This window comes from Tenrec ecaudatus, chromosome 1, assembly GCF_050624435.1.
Source record: "Tenrec ecaudatus isolate mTenEca1 chromosome 1, mTenEca1.hap1, whole genome shotgun sequence".
NCBI lineage: Eukaryota > Metazoa > Chordata > Mammalia > Afrosoricida > Tenrecidae > Tenrec > Tenrec ecaudatus.
Genome location: NC_134530.1, coordinates 98,074,623 through 98,092,803, shown reverse-complemented (window position 1 = coordinate 98,092,803; position 18,181 = coordinate 98,074,623). Strand labels below are relative to the sequence as shown.

The window sequence follows — 18,181 nt, the reverse complement described above, 5'->3', positions numbered from 1 at the left end:
ACCTCAGCATCTATTACTTCCCAAAATATGTTGTTAATGTGCAAAATAGTCATACAATAGATCTTGGGTATTATCATAAATTCCAAATGTCAAATGAGTTAGTGAATATATGCATTTACAGCAATAGAGAAACCAGTTGTGAACTGTAATTTGTGAATTTCTTGTATATACTAGTCTTTAACGTTTTATAGGTAACTATCGGTTTAAAATATTTTAAAAACGTAACTCCTTTTTTCATGGAGATAAGGGTAATGAATTCAGGATTGGGAGCCTTTATTTTTAAATAAAGAGTTAAATAAAATAGTCCCTCAGTAAAGATTTATATTTATGTGCTATTTTCAGTTTTTGTTACTGGAGTCTAGGGGAACTGTGGTTAAGTACTCTTATTTTGGTTTGCATTTATAAAAACTAAGTCCTCAAGATTAAGTTATGGAGGCACACTGGTGGGACAGAGGGATGCCCACTGAGCGGCTCATGGCCACGGCAGCAGACACCAGCTTGTCCGTTCCCAAAGGGCAGCTCTCTGTGTCCTCCAGAGTCACTGTGAGTCAGCGCAGACTTGATAGCAGCGAGCGTTTTTACCAGGTTATGACTGTGTAACATTCATCCAATTACAGACCACAAACAAGATTTCAGTTGTCGCAATGATGGAAAATAATGCAGTAGCTTAATGCATCTGTCACTTTGATAAAATGGTATAATCTATGATTTTCTTTTTATCAGATTCAGCGGTTTTATCTATGTAAACATACAGTTATCTGGGCAGCCACATAAAGCTGGCATTTTGTCATCTGCGCCACAATTCCCGGTACTGTTACTTCAGTTTGCTGGCTCTCATAGGAGTCTATAACGGTTTTGGCATAAGCATAGGCATTTTATTTTTTAACTTATCTTTGAAGTGTGTTCACACACTTTTTAATTAGTGGATATTCGTGGCACAAGAACTAGAGAACTCTTAGGTGTCACGGTGTGTTAATTCTCTTATTGAGACTTAGGGAGAAAATATAGTGTCCTTTCATTCTGTGAAAGTTGTGTCCTGTCTTTAGTGGGCATTTGCATTTTGTAATTTAGGTCTACCCATTTTACCACATTATCACCTCCTTGTTAATAATTTGCCTAAAAAATAGAATCTATAAATTTGGAGAATAAACCATTTTCATTATATTAATATGCACTCAAGACAACTTTGTCCAGAAATTGACATACTTTAAAAACAACTCTTGGAACATAGAATTTTGAAGAAATATAAATTTATACCTTTATAAATCAGGAAGTAGGTAAAAATTCTAGCTTCTGGTGGTCAGTAACACAATTTCTATAATGAAATATTTCATATATGTTTTTTAAAAATTCTTCCCTTGATCATTATCATATCTTAAGCCAATATCACAGCTATGGTTTTTATATATCCTCTGTACTTTAAGTCTACCATTTGTTAGTGTGTTATACCGGGATGGCTTGTGTGTTGCTGTGATGCTTGAAGCTATGTCACTGGTATTTCAAATACTAGCAGTTCACACAAGGTGGACAGGTTTCAGCAGAGCTTCCAGACCAAAGACACAATGAAGATGAAGTAATAGGCTGTCTGCCTCTGAGGAACTAGCCCTTGAAAAGTTCAGGAAGAGCAGCAGAGCACTATCGCATAGAGTGCCAGCTCAGAAGGCAATCAAGACGTGACTAAGGGAGAGCTGCCTTTCAAAGTGGAGTCGACCATGGTGGCACCGGGAGGGCAAGCTGTGGGTATCTTCATTTGCTGATAGGGTATATCTGAAAGTGAGAAGAAATTGTTGGAACCATCAACGAATAGCCGGAACTTGAACTGCACTAGATATGACTCCATAAAAATTGAAGGTCACCAAAAATGAAATAGAATGCGGCGTGGCGAAGCAGATTGTGGTGGTGCCCCACGGTGTCGAAATACGAAGTGGCTGACTGGCGCTGTGGCCTCGGAAGGGTGGCAAGACAAGCAGCGGCGGCTCACAGGCAGCACACAGGGCAAGTTGGGGGAGTGCTGCGGCCCGGAACCGCCCGGGGCAGCAACGCGGTCCACTGAGGTCCATGGTTGACCAGCCATGCGGAGCAGAGCACTGAAGGGCCCATGGGCGATGAGGCAGAGCAGCTGGACCAGGCAGCACTGCTAGTCTGACCACCAGCGGGAGAGAGGTGGGTCGGGTAGGGAGGTGAGTGGGAGATTCCCAAAACCTTCCTTATGAGGTGGCCACACCCACAAGGAGGTATCATCAGGCGGTGACCTGATGGACAGACTAGACTCCAGCCCTACACTTCTATTTATCATGTCGACATGAACTTAGGTAACTATCACAGACCACTCCAAGAAACTTGACACCTTTACACAACTCTTTGGCACATTTTTAAAACAAAGACAATAGTAAAATCATATTTGTGCTTGACAGGATAAAACTAAAATGCATGCAGCTCAAAAGGTGTCAGTCTCATTTAAACATAATACTCTGTAAGATATTGCTTTCTGCATTCTGTTGGGTCACTTCTTTTGCCTTTTGAATGGACACAAATATGGATTTCTGCCGGTCAGTCGGCCAGGTAGCAGTGTCTCAAATTTCTTAGCATAGATGAGTTAGTGCTTCCAGTGCTTCAGTAATTGGTTAGAACCTTCCAGTGGGTTTTCTGTCCTATCCTGAAACCTTAGTTTTTGACACTATCTTGGAAGATTGGGCTTTCTACTCCCATAAACAGTTACAGTCTTGGAAGCTCATAGAGGCAGCTCTCCTCTCCCATAAGGTTGCTACGAGTGGGCACTGATTCGATGGAAGTGAGTTTGGATGGAGTTTTCTTCAGAGCAGCTGGGATTTCTTCCTTCAATCCCATTGGCTTTTGATAAAATTGTACCTCTTGATGAGGTTGAAAGTCAATTCTCTTTGGCAGCGTGACCATCTAGGTCCCTCTCCTTTTCTGCTGATGCATCCTGCAATGATATTCACCCATGGCCTCTTCTAAATTTGGCTTGTTTCTCTCATCGCCCCATCAGTAAACAACTGCAATTATATTCTAATTCTTTTCAGCAAAATTTGAAAATTTTGATTCAGTTTTCTTTTACTTCATCATTTCTTCTAATTGATTTAGCTACTGCATGTGTAAGAATAAGTTTCAGATTATCATCGGGTATCCACTTTGGCCTTTTCTTTCTTTTCCATCTTTTGAAGGACCCTTCTTCATATACGATGTTCTCGATGTCACCCCACCCCTGTGTTTAGTTATCAGTGGTGATTGCATCACGTCTGTTCTTAAAAGAGCCCTTAAATTCAGGTGGAATCTACTCCGGGCCATAATTCCCTCCTATAGACTTGTTTCCATTTCTTCAACTTCAATGTGAATTTTCAAATGATGGTCTGTTCTACACTCAGTCATTGGCCATATTTTGGTTAATGATATTGAGCTTATTCATCATTTCTCTCTACAGATGTAGTCAATTTAATTCTTCTGTATTCCAGCTGGCCAGGCCCATAGGTATAGTGACTACTTATGCTCTTTGATAAAGTATTTGCAGTGAAGAAATTATTGAACATGCACAAATATACAATGTGTTTTCTATCTTTATTTCTATTATCAAGGTCAAAGTTTCCCAACTACTGATCCTTCTCAATTTCCAACTCTTGTGTTCTTATCACCAGTAATTATCAATGCATCATGATTACATATTTGTTCAATTTCTGATGGAAGAAGTTGCTAAATTCTTTAATTTTTTCATCGTTGGTTGTAATGGTTGGATATATTTGAATAATAGTTGTATTGACTGATCTTCCTTGTAGGCATACAGATATCATTCTATCATATGCAGGATTGTACTTCAAGACAGACAATTTTCTTTCTCATATCACTGACTTTTTCTGGATAACATTAGTCACAATTATGATTAATTAGTAAATTGAATGCATTTTCTGAATTTTTCTGATGTGTGGTAGGCTACATAAATCATCTACTGTGTAATTGTTTTGTTCATTATTAATCCTTGAAATTCTCTTAGATACACAGTAAGAACTCAGATCAACGGTTATTAGTAAGAAGATTTTATTGTCACTCATTAAGTTGTGACTTATCTGAAGAGAAAATCCATGGCCTCTCATCAGTCCTTACTTAGTGCTTACTATTTAATATGTGCTCAGTTATATTTATTAAATAAGTGAAAAATATGTGACTAATTAATCTAAAATGCTTAATTTATAAGGAACTTATAAATTGAAGTATCTTTGCCGTATAAAAGTAAAGGTTTTAGATAATCAACTTGCTGTTCTATCCCTAATGATACCTTTTATTTCACCTTTTCTCCTCTTTGGACAATTAAGTGTTTTGTCAGAATGACACAAATTAATTCTTTTTTTTTAGTTTAAATGCATTTTATTTTAGACAACCTACACGACATTTTTTTTCCTTAAAAAAAAAAAGCCTCGGCTCCAAATAAATCAAGGTCAAAAGTAAATGAAGAGCTCATGATGACATCAGTTCCGTTTGTCTAAGTCCTGATGTCGTGTGGATGAGTAGCAGCCCGTTAGGATGGGAGGCATCGGTCGTGAGTTGCCCACTGTGTTAACATTTCTCCATCTCTCAGCCATCCTTAAAGAAGATCATATCCAGGGTCACACCATCTTCACGGTCGTCCAGCAGAGCAACGATTCCATCTGGATTCATGTTCTCAGCAAGAAAGAACTGGTAGTTTCTGAAATTTGCAAGGATGTTCTTGATTTGTTCTGCAGCACCTGTCATAAAAGGTTTTACTCTTTCTGGTTTTTGTCCTTCAAGTTTGCCTTTGATTGATTTCATGTCGTCTTTGATGTACTTCTTGTAGGCTTCTTTTGTGAAGCTAGTTTCCTGAAAGTGATGGTTCATGACAGTATCAACACCACCACTGTGCTTTCTGCTGTATCATCTTCGGTGTTGTCAGCTGAGGCCCTGCCACCAATGAGGGAGTCATCGATGGCACCTTTGGTTCTACAGACTATCTTCCCCTCCCCTTCCAGACACAGCCCGTCTGCGATCTCCCGGATCTTGTAGATGTCGGAGAACATCTCATCATGGCTGATGAGGTCCCTGTAGATGATCATGATGGCGGCTAAAGGGAGACAGCGGCAGCACTAGCTTAACAGGAGCCCAGAGCTCTGAGCAAGCGCGGTGCCGTGGGAGAGGCACTCAGGGGGAGGGGAGAGCGGGCGGAAAGGGCCATAAATTGATTCTTAAGTGAAAAATCTCACTGCTATCAATTTGATACTGATGCATAGTGAATTTATAGTATAGGGTAGAACTTCCCCCTGTTGATTTCAGACACTGTAATCGTTTACAAGAGCAGAAAGCCTCCTTCTTCTGCAGAGTGGCTGCTAAATTTGAACTGCTGAACTTTCAGCTAGCAGCCCAAAGCATTATAAACCTTACTCAATAGAATTTAGGTAAAGAACTATAGTTTTTTTAAAAATAGACTAGATTAAGAAATGATGATTGATCTAGTAACATTTTAAAAGGGATATTTACTTTATATAAATATAAGTATATATCCATAAAATAATGCAATTGTAGTTCAGTGTCTTTTGTGTGTGTTTGTGTGTGTGTGTGTGTGTGTGTTTTAGCAAATTGAACTTCATTGAAAGGCAATTTCACAGTTGTCTAATTTAGAATAAATTTCATCCCCATTTAAAAATATTTTACAGTGCAATATTTCTGATAGCTGATTATGTTTTATTTCACAAACTCTAAATATTGATCATTTAAATAATATTTTAATACTAAATTATATTGATGGGGAAAATTAGTTATGGTGAAGGTCATTTTGAAAATTATCTGTAAAAAAAAAAGAAAAGAAAATTATCTGTAGTGGAATGTTTTTTAAAAGCTATTTAAAATGGTCACATACAGCTTAAAGAACACATTATTTCAATTATTAAAGAAAAAATCCAATTTTGTTTGCATATTTCTATATAGATAGAACTATTGCTAGATATGATTGATAGATATTATTGCTAGACAAGGAGCCCTGATGGGATGGTTGCTCATTGGGTTTATAACTACAAGGTTAGTAGTTCAAAACCACTAGTGCTCTGTGGGAGAACTATGAGACTTTCTATATCTGTAAGGTTTAGAGTCACAGAAACCTGAGGGGACAGTTATACTTTGTCCGATCGCATCCCTACGAATCTGTTTTAACTCGATGCCAGTAGGGTTTGAGGGTCTAGATCATGAAGGGGCTTTGGAGTGCAATGGGTCCAAGCCTGGAGTTTCCAACCCAGCAGTATTTTCTGGGAGAAGGTGACGCTGTCTTGCCCCAGAGAATTCATAGACTTGGAACTCTATGGAGCAGTTCTCCTCTATTCTTTAACCCTGGTATGAGTCCCATCAGACTCAATGGCAATGGGTGGATTATTGGCTACTATTGGCCTGTTCACTGAGAGTACTAATAGAAACATTGACATGAAGGTTTTAGCATTCAGCCTTCAGCATGATGAGGAAGCATCTCTAGTAATAATTTGGCATAGAAAGAAAAGTAGTGTGTCTGATGCACCATAATTTTCTTTGAAGTTATAATATGTATACGATGGAAGAGGAATAGATTTCAAGAATGTTAATATCTTTGCCTGATTTCTAAAGTGATGAAGTAAAGATAATGTAAACGACAATATATATATAACCACAGTCATGAGTTTTGAAAAGCTGACATTTTAAGATAGAAATCACATTGAATTCCACAGAACAATTTATGAAAATAAAATGGATAGGAAAAACACAAACCCAACCAAACTCACTACCATAAAGTGAAGTCTGACTGATAGTGACCCCGTGAGGCAGGCTGCAACTGCCCCCTGTGTATTTCAGAGACTGGGCTTCGATGGGAGTAGTTAGACTCACTTTTCCCTTAGGAGAGGCTGGTGAGTTTGAACTGCTGACCTCGTGTTTAGGAGCCCAATGCATAACCTACTACCCTGCCAGGGTTCTGTAGTGGAAAAGTGTAATATTGAAAAGCCAAATTGACTGACCAACCAAATGTGAATAGAAAGAACATAAATAGTATTTTGAACCTAAAATGATTTGTAGAAATGTGTTTTAAATGTTCTAATTAATATATAATAAGAAAAAAATTTTCTACACATTGCCTGTTTCTTTTAAAATTATTTGAAATATATTTTGATTTAGTTTTTTTAAATCTAGAGAACCTTGTACCACTTTCATTAAACAGAAATGATTAATTTCTTTGTTCCAATGATTTACTTTTTGTTTTTTTAAATTAATAAATCTTTTTATTGGGGCTCATACAACTCTTATCACAATCCATACATACATCAGTTGAGCAAAGCACCCTTATACATTCGTTGCACTCGTCATTCTCAAAATTCGCCTTTCACTTGGGTTCCTGGAATCAGCTCGGTTTCCTTTTTTCCCCCTCCCCCTGCCTCCCCACTCCCCCCTTCCCCCTGGTCCCTTAATTGTTTATAAATAATTATTTTATCTTATCTTACACTGTCTGGCGTCTTCCCTCACCCACCTTCCCATTGCCCATGTCCCAGAGAGGAGGTTACACATAGATCTCCAAGATCGGTTCTCCCTTTCTACATCCCTTTCCCTCCTGGTGTGGCCACTCCCACCGCTGATGTTGAGGGGCTCGACCGTCCTAGATTCCCTGTGTTTCCAGATGCCTACTGCACCGCTGTACATCCTCTGGTATAACCAGTTCCGCAAGGTAGAATTGGGGTCATGATAATTGGGAGGGGAGGAAGCGTTCAGGAACTAGAGGAAGGTTTTGAGTTTCATTGTTGCTACACTGAACCCTGAGTGACTCATCTCCTCCCCACTACCCCTCTACAAGGGATGTCCAGCTGTCTACAGATGGGCATTGGGTTCCCATCACGCACTCCCCCTCATTCATGGTGATGTGATTCCCCCCCACCCTCCTTTTTTGTTTGCGACCTGGTCTCCTGTACCCTTCATGAAACTGCTGGAGCTTTTAGGTTGCTAACCAAAAATTTGTAGGTTCAAACCAACCAGTCACTCCTCAGGAGGAAGATAAGGCTGAAGGATTCCAAAAAATATTTATAAAGTTTTGGAAACACTTAACAGGTTTGCCATGTATGAGAATCAATTAAATGGGAGTCATTGTGTGTGTGTGTGTGTGCACACGCATGTACACACGCATGGTATATTTATGACCTAAACTTTACCATATTAACTATCTTTAAGTCGTTACGACGATTTGCAGAGCGCCTTCATCACTCCAAGGAGGAACTCTGTGCCTAGCAAGTCCCTACTCCCTCCCACCTCCAACTCCTGGTCACTCTCAGCTATTTTGTATTTCTATGAATTTACTCATTCTGGATATTTTATATCATTGGATCCATACATTACTTGTCCTTTAGTGTTTGGCTCATTTCATTTAACCTAAGGATTTCAAGATTCATTCATGTTGTACCATGTATCAGAACTAAGAATACCATCCTATTTCCTATATTGTATCACAAACCTGTCAATGGGCACGGTTGTTCCTGTCTTTTTACCTGTTGTGAACAGTGCTGCTACAAACATTGGTACAGTAATAACTAGCTGGGTCCTTGATTTCGATTCTTTGAGGTAAATATCTATGAGTGCCATTTCCGGGTTATGTGATGGTTCTATGTTTGATGTTTTGAGAACCGCTCAACCATGGTCCACAGTAGTTGCACCCCTGGACACTTGCACCTGCAATCTATGAGTGTTCTAATTTCTCTAGTTTCATCCTTTTCAACATTTTCTGAGTTTGCTACTCTTGTTTCATTTTTGCTTGTGTGTTTTTTATGGTAGCTATCCTGGTGGGTTTAAAGTGGTGTATCATTGAGTTTTTAGTTTACATTTTCCTAATGACTAATGAAGGAGCCCTGGGCTACAGGCAAGGTCAACAGTTAAAGCCCATCAGTCCCTTGGCAAGCGAAGGATGAGCTTGATCCTGCAAAGAGCTACAGCCTCGGTGACTCTAGGGAGAAATTCGACTGTGTTCTGTAGTGTACATGAATCTGAATCAACTTGATGGCATGCATTTGGTTCGGGCTGATGAATGGTTGAACATTTCTTGATTTCCTTGTTGCCTTTTTGTATTTCTTTGGAGAAATAACTATGTAGGAACTTTGGCTATTTTAAATTGGGTTATTGTCTTTTTGTTGTTGAGTTATAGAATTTCTTTATATATTCTGGATAGCAAACTTTTATCAGACCTATGGTTCTTGGATATTTCCTCCTATTATGCAGGCTGTCTTTATATAAATATGGGTTCATGAAAACATGTCCCTATGTTTTTTTCCACAAATTTTATGGCATCGGCTCCTATACTTAAGTAAATTATTTACTTTTAGTTATTTTTTCACATATGGTGTAAAGTATAGCTCCAAATTTATTCTTTTACATGTGGAAATACATCTGTCTCATTACCATTTGTTGAAAAAACTATTTTCACCTAAGATGTTATTCCCCAAGTACAAGCATATCTCCGGAGACATGGTGGCCTCAAATCCAGTGGCTGGCCACAAGATCCTGGCTTAAACAGAAGGGTCTGTTTTAGTCCAACACCAGCCGCCAAGGGCTCCTTGAAGATCCTGCCTTGGCTTGTTGGACCTATGGATCAACAGATATCTATTCCAATTTCAGTCCTAGGAACTGTGTTTGTCTTTGGACTCTTGGTGTTCTGAACTATGTTTTCAAAACTGACAGGGACAGGAAGAAAAACACACCCAAGAAGAAAAATTGGATAGAACATTTAACATCCCATATTAAGTTTGGCAATAATGACTGATTGTGTTCTTGCTTAAATAAATCTTCTATCAATAACAATCACAACAAAAGGCCATTTCCCCCTTTGATTGGACTTGGCAACATTGTCAAAAATCAGTTGACTATAAATGTATGGATTCTCTGTTCTTTTTCATTGGCCTATTTGTGTGTCCTTATTTCAGTAGCACATTTTTTGATTACTGTAAATTTGTAATACATTTCGAAATCAAGAAGTGTGAGTCCTAGAATTTTGCTCTTCCTTTTCAAGATGGTTTGTATACTTAGTGCCCATTAAAATTCCATATGAATTTGAAGATTATGTCTTTTATTGATGCAAATAAGACTGTTAGAATCTTGATAGTGGTTTCATTATATGTCCAGATCACTATGTTTAGTGTTGACACTTTAATGACATTAAACCTTTCAGCCCACGCACACGAAATATCTCTTTCATTTAAGTCTTCTTTAATTCTTTCAGACATAGTTTGAATCTTCCAAGTTTTTCAACTCTCACATTGATTAAGTGTGTTCCTCACTAATAGTAGCAGAACATTGCTAGAGAAGGCGTCAGAAGATGAGCCCCCAGGTCAGAGGGCATCAAAATCTAACTAAGGAAGACTGATTTTCCAAAATAGAGTTGACCATAATGCTGTGGATGGAGTAAAGCCTTCAGGACCTTCATTTGCTGATGGGGTACGACACAAAAGTAGAACAAACAGCTGCAATATATATATATATTAATAATTGGAACTTGGAATATAACAAGTATGATTCCAAGAAAATTGTAAGTCATTAAAAATGAGTTAGAACACATAAAGATCAATATCCTGGGTGTTATTAAGTGGAAATGGACTGGTATTGGCCATTTAGAGTGAGGTTGACATATGGTTAGCTATGTTGGAAATGACAAATTCAAGAGGAATGGTGTTGCATTCATCATTAAAAATGGAGCTGTCAAGACCTATCTTAAAGCACAATGCTGTTGTAAGCCATACTGAAGCCTGCAATCCTTGATCTTCATCAGCAAGTGCTTCAAGTCTTCCTCGCTTTCAGCAATCAAAGTTGTGCCATCTGCATATTTAAAGTTGTTAATAAGCCTTCCCGCATTCCTGATGCCATGTTCTTCATGTAGTTCAGCTTTTTAATTATTTGTTCAGCATACAGATTATTAAAGCTAGTGGTGCAGAAATTGAAGAATTTTACCAAAATCTTCAGTCTGAAATTGATCAAACATGCAATTAAGATGCATTAATAAGTACTGGTGATTGGAATGAAAAGTTGGAAGCAAAGAGGAATCGTAATCAGAAAATATAGCCTTGGTGATAGAATGGAAGTTGGAGACAAAATTTCATGACAGAATTTTGCAAGATCATTGAAGACTACATCACAAATACAGATTTTAAACAACACAAATGCCAACAATATGAGGGGGTATACCCCCAGCCCAGAATTGCCCTGTGCGAAGTGGAGCTTTCCTAGTACGCATTTCCCCCCCACCCCCCACTAGTTGAGCATCCAGTTACTAACTCACTCTGAGTTAGTGCACCCAGTGGCGTCACCAAGGAAGGTTTTCTCTGGTCACGGTGAATTTTTTTCGTAAAAACACTTTTGCTTGAACTTGGTGTTTCGTGATGGCCGATTTTAGAGAATAGCACGTGGCTGTGAAAGTCTGTTTCCTGCTTGGGAAAAATGTCACAGAAACTGTTTTGACATGGAACACAGTTTACAAGATAGCACTATGGGGAAAAAACCCAAGTGTAGGAGCGGTTTTCTCATTTCGAAAAAGGTGAAATATCTACGGATGACAAACTTCATTCTGGACATCCATCAACTTCCTGAACAGATGAAAATATTGACTCATAGTGCATTTGAGTTTGTTTCACCAGCTCAGACTGCTAATCAAGCTTCCTATGTACAGGTTTGGGAAAGATTGCATAACAGTGTGGGACAAAAATGGCTTGAGTTTTGGCAGATGGATGACTGATTTTGTCACAATGACGATGCACCTGCTCATGCAGCCATCTCAGTGTTCCAGTTTTTGGCAATAAACAGCTTGCCTCTCTTACCTCAGGCACCTTAGTCACATGACTTTGTTTTGTGTGACTTCTTTTTGTTTCCGCGAATGAAGAAGGACATGAAAATTGTAGAGTAAGTAGCTAAGGCACATGGAAGAAATGAAGTCAAAACTCTGAACATAAAAATTTAAAGGGAAACTTGAGAAGACAAAGTAAAATACTATAAAGAAATACATAAAGACAGAGCTAGAAAATAAAAACAAAAAACCCTGCTTAGCATGTCTTACACTGAATAAGCTAAGGAAAAAATTTAATTCTCAAGTTGCAATAGTGAAGGATCCCGTGAGCAAATATTGAATGATACAGGAAACATCATAAGGCCTATATAGAGTCATATACCAAAAATAACTAGTTAATATTCCATGATTTCAGGATATAGCATGAGATCAAGGACCAATGGTAGTAAAGGAAGTATTTTCAGCTGCACTAAAGAAATAAGCTTAAAAAAAAAAGTCTCCAGGAATTGATGGACTACAAATAAAAAAATCTCAAAAACCTGATGAAGTACTGGGAATACTCATCTATGGCAAGAAATTTGACCACACTACTTTTTCAACGGACTGGAAGAGCTCCTTATTTGTGTCAACTCCAAAGATGGTGACCCAACACAATGGGAAAATTGTAGAAAAATATCATTCATGTCACATGCAAATAAAATTTTGCGGAAAATCATCCAATAAGGTTGCAGGAGTACATTGACAGAGAGCCGGCTGCCTGATGTGCACGCTGTATTCAAAAGAGGGCCTTTAACAAGAGATATCATTACTGCTGTCTGATGGAAAGTAGAGAATACCAGAAAGATGATTACTTTTCTTTTATTGCTATGCAAAGGCATTTGATGGTATCGACCATAACAAACTGCGAATTGCTTTGAGAAGGATAAAAATTCAGCAGAAGCTCTTTGCCTAGTGCATATGTATCTATATATGAGAAGCATCAAAATTTATGGGAAAATGAATGAAAGGAATGATTTTTCATAACCTTATTGAAGTCCCTCAAATACACATAAATTACCTTCTGAAGCCTATTTGTATATACATATAAATGATATGTCAATGTTAGCTAGCATTCAAAACCACTATTTTTGCTTTATATCTACCAACAGAATTTTGAGTAAAAGTGACTTACTTTAAACATAGTATTTATATTCTTGAATAGAATAAAGTATTAAGATAAATAATTTTAACTGCTTAATTGATTTTATCAAAGATCTAAAGTCTTCTGTACACCACCCTCAACATGCTCAAGGACGAAGATCTGGGTGGTTCACTTCTGGAAGATTAGGCTCTGAAAGCCTTGTGACTAGTAGCAGAATATTGTCTGGTACAGTACCAGTTGACGAGCCCCACAGACTGGAAAGTACTCAAAATATAACTGGGGAGCGTTGTCTCATCAAAGTAGAGTTGATCTTAATGATCTGGATGGAATGATTTTTTTGCACCTTCCATTGTTGATGAGGCATGACCAAAATTGAGAATAAACAGCTTTAAATATCCACTAATAATCAGAATCTGAAATTTAAGAATTATGACTCTAGGAAATTGGAAGTTATGAAGAACAAAACAGAATGCATAAAGATTGATATTCTAGGCAATATTGAGCAGAAATTAACTGGTGTTGGCCATTTTAACTTGGATAATTATATGGCTTAATATGCTAGGAATGCCAAATTTAAGGGGAACATCATCACATAAATTATCAAAAAGAACATTTGAAATTTATTCCAAAATACAGCACTGCCAGTGAGGATAATATCCATATGCGTATGGCCAGAAGAACAAACAAATATGTCTTGGAGTAAGAACAGCCAGAACTTTTAGAAATGAGACTTCATCCCATGTACTTAATTATCAGGAGGACAAATTATCAGGACATCACAGTACCTGGAGAAGGACATCGTTCTTGGTTACGTAAAGGGTAATCAAAAAGAAGAAGACCTTCGAGAAGATGAATTGACACAAGACTGAGACAATAGGCTCAAGCATATCAATTGTGAAGCTAGGTAGTGTTTCATACTTTTGTAGTAGGTTTGCTATGAATGAGAACTAACACAAAGACACTTAACAACAAGGTAGAGTCAGTTAACACAACTAATATTTAAATTTATTCCCAAACCACTAAAGCCAAAGATGAAGAAACCAACATTTAAAAAAAAATCTGATTTTGATTAAACAATCTGAAATTGATCAAACATGCAGTCAAGATGCAATGATAATCACTGGTGACCGAAATTCAAAAGTTGAAAGTAAAGAAAAGTCAGTGGTTGGAATATATAGTCTGGGTGCTAGAAATGATAGAGTAATTTTACAGTGGTCCTCAACCTGTGGGTCACGACCCCTTTGGGGGTAGAACGACCCTTTCATAGAGCTTGCCCCATTCAAAACAGTAGCAAATTTACAGTTTTGAAGTAGCAACAAAAATAATTTTATGATTGGAGGTCACCACAACATGAGGAACTGTATTAAAGGGTCACAGCATTAGGAAGGTTGAGAACCAGAATTTTGTAAGTCTTACCTATTATTAGTAGAGCTTAATTATTACAAATACCCTTTTACAATGAAATAAACATAAACTATACATGGGGATATTGTTGGATGGAATACCCAAGGTTCAGAACAACAACCTCATCATCATCAGAAAAAGACGAGAGAGAATCTCAACAGTATGAGTCACAACAAGGGTAGGGTTTGACTATAGAATAGATAACTAATATCTCTTAAGCAAGTTCAAGTTTTAACCGAAGAAAACTAAAAAAGTCCATGAAAGTAAAGGTATGAGCTTGGTTATATCCCATTTGAATTTATAGGCCATAAAAAGAACAAATTGAACACTAAATTCAACTCACTGAACACGAAAGATCAGAGATCAGACAGGTGTAGGCATGACCTCAGGGACACCATACATCAAGACAGTGAAAGGGCATCACAAAGACAGAAGACCGTTATTAACATCAGAAGAAAAGTGAAAGGAAGGACTGATGAAGTAAATGGCCGAGCAGACGACTTCGAAAGGTGCCTTGAGAAGGCAAAGTGTTCAAATGAAATGTGCAAAGATCTGGAGTTAGGAAACCAAAAGGAAGAATATGCTGAAAGAAGGAAGCAAACGTTAAGCCTCAGGTTAGAAATGCTGAAGAATGAAGAGTCCTATGAGCAAACTATTGAAGAGCGCAGGACACATGCAAAAGAAGACGGAAGAAATACAGTCAGTGTACCAAACGAACTGTCAATATTCAACCTTTTTAGGAGGTAGTGCATGATCCACGACCAATGACATTAAAGGAAGAAGTCCAAGCAGAGGCAAAGGCATTGGTGGAAAACAAGGTTCCTGGAATTAACAGAAGATGAATGGGAATATCTAGCAAATGGATGCAGCACTGGTGTGCTCATTCATCGATGCAAACGATTTGACATAGCTGGTCCTATCTGCTCAGCCAATTGGAAGAGATCTGTATTCACACCGATTCTAAAGAAAGTCGATTAAGTAAAATGCAGAAAGAAAACATCATTAATATCACACTCAAGGAAACTTTGATGAAGAAAATAAAAAAACAGTTGCAGTAGCTCATTGACAGAGAAATGTCAGAAATTGAAGCTAAATCCCGAAGGACATATTAACGTCACACAGAAGCATAGAGTAACAGAAAGATCTTTGCCTGTGTGCTGTTGATGATGCAGAAGCACAGGGCTGTGTAGACCGTTACATATCATGGATAACAATGTCCAGAATACGAGTTTGAGGATGCTGGAACACTAATTGTACCTATGTGGAAGTTGCACACTGTCCAAGAAGCAAGTCTTTGAATAGGAAAAAGGGATCATTTATGGTTTAAAATCAGGTAATATGTATTTCAGGGCTTTATCCATTTCCTGGGCTTAGGTGATCTGTACGGTGATCTATAATCCATAAAGAACTATTCTAAGAAGGACATCACATTAATCGGAGGGAGACTTTGTAATAATGTCCACTATGTTCAAAGCTTCTGAAATGTGGATTGCAACCCCATATGGGATTGTGTCACTGAATAAGGGAGTTGTGTTATTTTTTTTGACAGTAAAAGGTTTCTGAATGCACAACAACCAACGATGAATTCAACATCAAACAAGTAATGGACGCATGGCGCTTCTGGCAGAGCTTGCCAGTGTTGCAAATTTCTTGGCTACAAAGGGGTAGTGAGTGGAAGTCAGTAAAGGAGAGCTTCCCTCATTGTAGGTGTGGTTACACCTTGCCCACTGAAAGTGAAATGGACTCAAAGCATTTATTGTTGAAGACCAAGGTCAACATCTTAAATGTACACACATATTTTGCTTTGAATATCGAATTCTTCACAAATAAGCCAGTAATGAGCATTGTGATTCATGGGGAAAAGACTAATATTTTTTAAAATTTCATTTTACACGGGTTCATAATTAAAACACAATCAGTGGTGTATTGCATTTGGAGAATGTGCTGCAAAAAGTCACTTTAAGGTATGGGAAAATGATGCCACTTTGAGAATCAACTAGCATGCAGGTTCGGATGAGTTCAATCAGAGCAATGGCTTCTAGGCATGGTTGAAAGCTGTGTTGTTGCATTTTTTAAATCAGTAATTTACACATTCAGACACCATGCTGCAGTGCTGTCTTCCTTTAAAATATTTATGGTGTATGCTGAGTTTTATTCATAGCATATCATTTGTAAAGGTGAATACAAATAAATAAATTTTAAAAAGAATAATGATCTCTATTTCTCTTATGATCTTTCACTCTTTCTAAAGAAAATTTTACTTTTTTTCCCCTCTACTTTTTCCCTAAAGAGCAGCATTTTAAAATTTACCCACCATTTGTCTGTCAGTTTGTTGTACTCTGGTGGCTTGCATGTTGTTGTGATGCTGGGCGCGATGCCATCGGTATTTTCAAAAGCCAGCAGGGTCACCCAAAGTGAACAGTTTTCAGCAGAGCTTCGGACTAAGAATAGACTACTAACAAGGAATTGGCTGCCCGTTAACATTGTCAGATCCTGAAAACCTCATCAAGGGCTCAAGACCATTTTAAGAGACAGTGCCAGAAGATGAGCCCCTCAAATCAGAAGGCACTCAAACATGATTGAGAAAGAACTGTCTTCTCAATGTAGAGTCATTCGCAGGGATGTGGACAGAGCAGAGTCTTTGAGAGTAAAACCTTCAGGACCTTTGCTGTTGGGGACGACTCAAAATGAGAAGAAACACCTGCAAACATCTCCTAATGGAACTTGAAATATAGAAAGTATGAATCAAGGAATATTGGAAGTTTTCAAGATTGCAATGGATGAAGATTGCTATCCTAGGCATTAGTGAACTGTCATTGGATATTTTCAGTCCGGAAATCATATGGTTTACTATGCCGGAGTGACAGATTCAAGAGGGGGGGTGTTGCATTCATCAGCATCGAAAAGGGGATTGCAAGATCTCTCTTGAAGAATAATACTGTCTGGGGGAAAAGAGTATTAGCCTTATTCAAGGAACTCAGCCAACAGAAAGATTATTCACATTTATGCACCAACCACTAAAGCTAGCAATGAAACTGAATTTTGTGAATGTTTTCAGTCTGAAATTTATCAAGCATGCAATCAAGGTGCATTGTTAATTATTATTGGCGATTGGAAAGCAAAAATTGGAAACAGAGAGGAAGGAACAGTGGTTGAAAAAGTGGCCTTGGTGATAGACATGAAGCTGGAGATTGCATGACATAATTTTTCAAAACCAAGATGACTTCATTGTAATTACCTGTTTTCAACAACACAAACTGTGACTATACATGTAGATTGCTCCAGGTGTAATCTATGGAAATTACATTGAGCACACCTTTGGGAAGGGACAGCGAGGAAACTCACTATCAGCAGCTAACATATCAGCAGGTGAGTGGCGGACTGGGGAACTGACCATCAACTGGTCATATATAAATTCGGGTTGAACTGATGTCCTTAATGTCATCCTACAGCTCATAAGGTCCTCTGTCATTAAGGGTCAAAGCAGGAAATCTGTTCTTGAAATGATCTCACAATTCAGGTGGGTTATTGACGAGAACAACATAAAACTACTTTACAAGACTCGGAACTGCCTTGCAAGACTCCATTTTGACAGAAAATAAAAGCCTCACAGAGCCCAACAAAAATGCTGAATCACCACAGTGAAGGAAACAAGTAGACTAGAGGTCATCCCAGGAAGTCCGGGGAACCCCAATAAGACTCTGGCTGACATCAAATGGCCAGCTGAAGTGCCTATATAAACCCAGGTAGTGAGGCTGGAAATTCAGAGCTCTAGGAACCAAGGAGATGTCAACTCCGGCTCTCTCCGACTCTACCTGGGGTGAATACACGATGAAGGCAATGCTTAACAGACT

At 38.2% G+C, this 18,181-nt stretch overlaps 1 protein-coding gene and 1 pseudogene across 2 annotated transcripts in view; one reads left to right on the top strand and one right to left on the bottom strand.

Annotated features, from left to right (window-relative positions):
* LRRC7 (leucine rich repeat containing 7) overlaps positions 1-18,181 on the bottom strand; it is a 480,765-nt gene that overhangs the window by 197,562 nt on the left and 265,022 nt on the right. The gene's annotated exons all lie outside the window — the stretch shown is intronic.
* LOC142437699 (small nucleolar RNA SNORA15) lies at positions 16,370-16,516 on the top strand (annotated as a pseudogene).